Source organism: Triticum aestivum, chromosome 5B, assembly GCF_018294505.1.
Source record: "Triticum aestivum cultivar Chinese Spring chromosome 5B, IWGSC CS RefSeq v2.1, whole genome shotgun sequence".
NCBI lineage: Eukaryota > Viridiplantae > Streptophyta > Magnoliopsida > Poales > Poaceae > Triticum > Triticum aestivum.
The window spans coordinates 477,208,685-477,216,400 of NC_057807.1; positions in this window are offsets into that span (position 1 = coordinate 477,208,685).

A 7,716-nucleotide genomic window follows, 5' to 3' on the forward strand; every position below is an offset into this window, starting at 1 on the left:
GAAAATCAAGCGTCAAGAAGAACAGATACACATGTCAAAGTTGATAGAGAATATATGATCATTGCCGTTGTGGAAAAAGAGATAAAGTTTTTGCACACGTGTAATTTTATCTCTGTAAATCAATATAGGACGTTTTAGATCAAAATTCGCCTACATAGGGAGCACTATACAGTAGCTAAATTATGTCAACTGTAGTAAGGCACGGTACAGTTTTGTATTGTCAAAGAAAACTCGATATTGATTACATGAATCTTAAAATGTTTTGAAAATTCTAAAAAAAACTCAACGTAGATAATAGGTGTTCAAAATCAAAATTCATAACACATGTTGAGAAACAAAATCGACAACATACAGAAATTCACTTGGTTGCTCCAGAACGCTCCCCCGCACGCCCGCTCCCCCGCGTCGCCCCTCGCTCGGGCAACTCGGGGGCTCCCCAACCCTAGCCGCCGCCGGGCCTAGCCCATCTTCCTCCCCTCCTCGCGCCGCCGCCGGAGGACGCCGGCGGCTTGCACCCGGAGGCCGACGGCGGTGGCGGGGGCTCTTCCTCCCTCCCGCGTCTCAGGGGTGGCGGGGCCTCAACATGTTGGAGGTGCGGCCGATCTAGATGCGACGGTGTTGGCTTTGACGGCGGCAGCGGTCGGCCCTGCCTTGGGCCACGGGCGGTGGCTGGCTTGGATCGGGCGGCGGGGCGATCCAGTCTTCGGCGACATGTCATCTGACTTTAGATCGGCGACGGCGTCGAGGGCCTGGTGGACTGCTTGGCGGCACCCATGGCAGATTTGTTCTGGCCGATGTAGCCAGTGGTGGTGGTCATCTTCTTCGTCGGCGGTGGCCGGCCAGAAGCTTGGTGATCGGATCTCGAGATCCATCATCTAGTCCCGGCTCGAGTTGGTGAGACATGGTTGCCGGTGAAAACCGAGCCGATGGCAGACGATGGCAGCGTTCTACACCGTTATCTTGATGAAGGCATCGTCGTGTAACTACTGTCGACCCACTCGTGCTGCTTCGGGGGAAACCCTAGGATCTGGTGTCCCAGATCGGATGATGGCGGCATTGCGGTGTCGTTTTTCTCTTGAAAGCATCGTTTGTGGAGCAGCGCTGGAAGTCAGAGGCAAGAGGTGGAGCGGCTTCGTCTTGCACGGAGCTTCGGTGGAGATGTCAAGTCATGCCTGACCGACAGGTGCTACGCTTTGTCATGCCTGGTCGGCAGGTGCTACGCACGATAGATCTTCCAAAGACTTCAAGCTGTGTCGGCTGGTGGTATTTGGCAGCATGGCGCTGAGGTGTATCAGTGGCGACCGCGATGTGCTCAGCTGTTTGCGCGCAGGGAGGAGGTGCCGTTGGGCGCCGTGGTGGCGTCGACGATAGCTAGACCGAGCAAGGTTGATGCATCAGTACAGTTCTGAAGATGGGGCGGTGGCAGTTGACGGCGGCGGCCTCTGAGAGCACGCCGGACCAGTGTGTGCTCCAGACCCGGCAAGTGGCTAGGTTGGGGTCTCAGGTCTTAGATGTTAGGTTTGGCTGCGATGTCTGTTTGATATTAGGTCTAGGCTATCTGCGCCCCTTCATCGACTGGATAGGTGTAGCGACATTTGTTGTTTAGACGGTGGCTTTAGTCTTACTGTTGTATGACTTTGTAAGGTCTTGTGAGAATAATTAATAAAGTAGCCGTATGCATCGCCCAGATGCAGAGGCCGGGGATCATCCTCCTTTTCAAAAAAAACAGAAATTCACTTAAAAAATTTGCGAGGAAGAAACTTACGTTATTTGGACGTTAAATTTGGCATATCATCGATAATGAAGTTAAGTGGTGGTGGAGGCCATCAGGAAGAAAATATTACTGCAAACCGACCATTTCGTCTGGGTACTAGATGTTGGATAGACAAATATCAAGGGGCAAAAACACGTCGACACGACTACACGGTTTAATATTCTTTAAGGGTGACTGCAAGGCTTACTGGTGATAATAGGAAAGGTCATGTCAATTGGTAGTGAACAGAACGCCGATCGTTCAGAATCAGAAGAGCGGTTGGAAGCAGCATTCAAGCAAGCGTGGGCAGTCTCCTCTGCAGGCTTGTCCGACGAGACACGCTTGAAACCCGGAAGGCAGGGCAACATTCCCGGTGAAAACTCAAGCCTTGTTTTGTTTGAACTTTGAACCGAAACTTTGGCCCCTCAACGAGAAGGAAAGATGCACGAAATGTATTTCCAAGAAGGATCCGCTGTTGCACCTAGCTAATGCTAGTAGACTGGGGCGGTAGGTCCGAGTTATCGCTGCGGTTCTGTTCTTGTACTAGTACTACTATGCAGTTCAAGGACTACACCCACAGCCACAGGTCTTCGCTCGACCTCGAGCTCGCTCGGTCGTCGTACGGATTTGTGACTTTTGGCCTTGCTCGACTTATGCATGCCAAAAGCAGTCACATGCCGAAATAGTTACTCTCACTCACTGCGGTGGACACACACGGCTGCGACGGTGTGTATGTGTATGGCTTGGCCGATCGAGTTGAATGACACGCCCGCGACAGTGTGTCTGTATGGCACGCGTGGAGAGACCAGTGAATTCACAACAACTATTGCCCTTACGGTGTGTACCGCTCATCATAGTGCGTCGCTTCAAGGATGACTCCGTGAGACCGAATCTTCGGAGATGCAAGCTCCTACAAACAAACAAATCAGAAAATTACATATGAGGCATTTGTGTTTGAAATAAACACAAAATTCATAATACCGGCCACTTTCATTATTACCCGCTGCTCCACGACATAATGTATGCCCGATGTCGAATGTCCCAGTGATCATCGAGAAGCCAAACCATCCTACAAATTTTCAAACAATAAACATACGTTAGCTTACTCCCTATGCTTTATTTAATATGTGAGCATTATTTCATACGTATTCAACAATCGGTAAACATTAAGAGGAAAGTTGAATACTAATCTAAAATATACAATGAAAGGACGTCAACAATCATCACAAATACCCATCATAAATACTAGGGTCCAGCAATGATTACCAATCATCTACTAATCCTAATCACACAAATCTATATCAATATTACAAATCTACACAAGGGTACCACCAAAACGTGAACAATCTAGGTTCCACAATGACTACAAATCCTACATCACACCATGCTATTTCAATTTATCATATAAAAATCAAATCCAAGCAAATCAAGGGTTCCATCAAAACTTGGCTAAATGAGACAAATGTGAACGAATTTACGGAGGAAAAGAAAGGGATCGGAGGAGTTTACCTTGTACGAGGGATTAGGGGAGAAACTCAAGGCCAAAAACTTCAGATCTGCTTCATTCTTGAGAGGGGGTGTAGAGGGGGAGAGGAGAGGGCCGCCGCCGCCACTACTCGATGGGGATAACTGTTGTTCGGATGGAGAGGGCAGCCCCGATGCGGCTTAAGTCAATGTGCAGCGCCTACGGGCTAGGCGCTGCACTGCTCGGTGCGGGCCCCGGGGCTGCCACGCTGGACAGAAGTGCAATGCCTGTATGCTAGGCGCTGCACCGTAGGATGTGGCGCCCCCGTGTTAGGCGCCACTCAAAACGGTCAGCTGAGTGAATTTTTTAGGAGCAGTTCATTTTATGAAATGATTTCATCCAGAGATCAAAACTGTTAAATTTGCCGGAAACGCTCCTTCGCGTTCGCTCGTGGCCGAATTTCGTGTTTTGACCCTTTTGGTAAGAAATTCAAGATCTGACCTCGGTTGCAAAAAAAATCGGGATTTGACCCTTTTGCTACCGCCAGGGCCTCTGGCGGTAGGGTTAGACAGCCTACCGCCACGTCCCATGACGGTAGGGTGCGACGGAGGGGGACGGCGGCCGTTTGACTGTGCTGACGTGGATAAGTACCTACCGCCGGGAGGCCTGGCGGTAGGCTGTCTAAACCTACCGCCAGAGCACCTGGCGGTAGGGTGTAGCTGAGTTTTGCCGTACAGACCTTCTGTAACGAAATGTGCAGTGGACCTGGCGGTAGGTGCACCCTACCGCCATGGGTCCCGGCGGTAGGTTGTGCGATCCTACCGCCAGAGCCCATGGCGGTAGGGTCCTGTGTTTTCCAGTGTAATGTTTCTGTAACGAAGAATGGAAGGGCCCTGGCGGTAGGTGCACCCTACCGCCAAGGTGGCTGGCGGTAGGCTGTGTGAACCTACCGCCATGGTCCTTGGCAGTAGGGTCCTGTGTTTTGTTGTTTCTAGTTCATTTGGTTGTTTTGTTTTCGAATGCAATATGACAGCAATGTACAGCAAGTTTTACAAATATGACAGCAATCACAGATTTTAAACAATTAAACTTGGGCATCACATAGATCAACATTAGATAACTTGTGCATATAACATTTCAAACGAACTTCAAGGGAGTTCCACGTAGTAGCAAACACATAGATCCACAAATAGCAAACACATAGTTCCACGTAGTTTCATAACCACTAGACAAGTTCAACCAAACTAAAAGAGCCAAGTATCGAAGAGCATAATCAGTTGCTCCTTCCCCTCTTGGAGGTACGGTCCTCGTTACTCTTTGAACGAGTCTCTTCAGTCTTCTTCTTGAGCCGTCGAGGAACCGGTCTCTGGAAAAGGTCCGGACTCAGCAAATCCTTCTTCTTCGGATTCCTCTTCTTCGGCAGCTGAGATGCTTGAGATGTTTGAGTTGGTGGAGGTACATAATCTTCATCGTACTCCTCCTCCCCGTTTCTCTCATCCTCCTCCTCCTCCTCCATTTCTTCATGTGTGGCCTCCTCCTCCTCCTCCTCCTCCTCCTCATCCTCAACCAACCTAGACGACGAGGGAGCATGGCTCGATGAGGCGATGTGACCCTGTGAGGCTACAGGCTGATAAGCTTCAACTGACCCAGCTCCAGCACACCCAAGCAGCCCTACCAGCTTGCGACAACGCTTCACGGACTTCTGCACTCACAATGAAACAAGGGCATAATAAGTATCAGATCGACTGATTGCAAGTGAACAAGATGCATCTGTTCTGAAGAGGTTGAAATTGTACCTTCACCGTCCCCCTCATTTTGTTCTCGGATTGTACGCTCCCGGGGATATCACCTAGTGGATCTGAGGCTTCGAAGATGCATCTGTTCAGCTCACCAGACTGCAACGGCATAAGTCAGTCACGATGACGAATAAACTAATTTAAATACAACCATCGGTTCAAACTTACCACTCTGTTGATGAGAGGTGCAAACTCCCTAAATCCACTGTGCATGTTTCTTATGCCGGCCTGGTAGGCCTCTTCCTTGGGCTCATCCCTCTCCAGCTCCGCGATGTCTTCCGCCGTCCACCGAGTCCTGAGACGAAGACGGTGCTTCTGGCCATCATTGTACCACCTCATGTGTCGGCCCAGGTAATCATCCCAGTTAGTCACTTTCCTCTCCACGTCTTTACGGAGCCTCCGCCGGTTCCACTCCGTCACATGAGTCTTATGCTCCTCTCCCCAGTCTGTGATTGACTGATTCTTCTGCCGGCTCATCCTGCAAGGCATAAGCAACAAGAATCATCATAAGCGCAATGAGATCATCATAAGCAACAAGAAACATGATAAGCGTAATGAAATCATGGGCACGGAGAACAAAGCGCTCACAGGTGGAGCGCGTGGCCGTCGGTATCGGTGGGCTGGCCTGGTGGGGTATCCTGATAAATCGCAAACTGCGTGGCCACGCGGTGTGGCAAGTGCCACTCGACGGCGTACACACAGATGATGGGCACGATGCACCGCCAGAGACCTTTGTCGGCCTCACACATGACGTTCAGATTGAAGGCCCACTCTCGGTCATGATACGGCCACCAGTTTACCTATTACATATACATTGGTAAGTTCCCACTCTCTGTCAAAAGTGGAATCAAAGAGAAAGGTGTTGAGCGAGTTCATATACCTGCGTATGCGTCAAAGGGTCCAACTCGTTGGTGTAGACCTTGTATGAAGTCTTGTTTAGGCCCGTGTAGAGTTTGACAATGTCCCACTCATAAGCTACGGTGGGGTTTCGAGTCTCATCGCCGTCTTCGCTATAGTCTTCTCATGGGCGTCTTGGCATCTTCTCCGGACGCCCCACCGACAGCCGCTCCCACATCCAAATGGAGAAGGCCCAGACAAAGCCACCCATGTTGGACTTGTCTCCCGTCCTCTACGTTGCGTCGTCAAGCTGCAAAACATCAAATGAGGATCCGATATAAGAAAATGTCATGGACACACTTTCGTAGGTAGGTAGGCAATTAGACACTCTCTTACCGAACGGTATAGGTAGGCGAGAGATGCGGTCCCCCAACTGTACCATGCATCCCAGTCTGCTAGGAAGAACAGATACGCCCAGTTGGCAGAGTTCCCGGAGCTGTCTGGAAACACGACCTCCGTGAGAATATACCACAGGTAGGCCCTCGCATACCACTCCACAGTCGCCTCGTCTGCACCTTCGGGGCATGTCTTCCGGTGCTCCAAGATCCAGATCAACGGCACACCGGATGTACGGTTACTCTTGGCACCGGGGCAGTCGCCGATGAGGGTGGTGACCCTCTCCTGCCAGTTGGTCCTCTCCACTCGACCGGTGAGTGCATGACCCTCGATCGGCATTGCAGTAATCATCCCCCAGTCCTCTAGGGTCACCGTCATCTCCCCGCATGGCAGATGGAAAGAATGGGTCTCCGGTCTCCACCGGTCAATCAGAGTTGTGAGAGCCGCGTGGACAAGCGTCGGCGGCCGACGCTTGAACTACAACACGAAACCTAACATACGGGCTTTCTTGAAGAACGACGCGTAGCGCTCGTCGTAGTCCATATGCCCATGAACCCCGTGACCCCTCATGTGCAGTGGCTGGAGCGTCTGTCAAAAAGTGAACGCCAAAAGTTAGGAAATCATTTTCATCAATCCGAAAACTTTGATCAAAATTTCTTTCATATCACTTACCTCTCCGTTCTCTATGAAACGGGCACGATGACCCTTGTCGAATGCCCGGTCCAGCATGCAGTACCGTGGGCCGATGTTGTCCGCAAGAGGTGGCCGCCTTAATAGAGTTTCATAAACAAAAGCACCATAAGCATAAGCATACACAAACAAACAATGAACTCAAATCATATTAAAATAAAATTTTAAGCATATTCCTCCAACAACATCTACTACACATGATGGATCAAATCATATCAACATGCATCGTATCAAAAAAAAAACTCCGACATACATCATATCTTCATATTTTTAAATAAAATTTTCCAAACAACATCTTCATATCATCATATCAACATGCATCATCAAACTAGGGTTCATCTTCACACTAGATCATATCATCATATCACATGCATCATCAAACTAGGGTTCTCCTCATATCAACATTACATCATAATTTTTTTAACAAAAAAATTTATGAACTAGGGTTCATCTTCACACTAACATATGAACTATTGATTAGAGTTCATATCCAATACCACTACTTACTAAAGAACTAGGAACTACAACTACAATCAATCTTAGGTGAAAAAAAATCCAATATAAGTTCAAAAACATGAGGGATTTCAAGCAAATAATGCGTCGAATCAGAAGCAAGTTTGCAAAAACTAATTGGAGGGATCGGAGGAGCTTATGGTTCTCTCCTTGGGGCCATCTCGATCCGCCAAAACGGTGAAGAATCGGTGAAGATCCAAGGGGGGGGAGTGGACGAGATGAGAGAGGGAGAGAGGGGCGACTTTGGAGAGAAAAGGATGAACTGA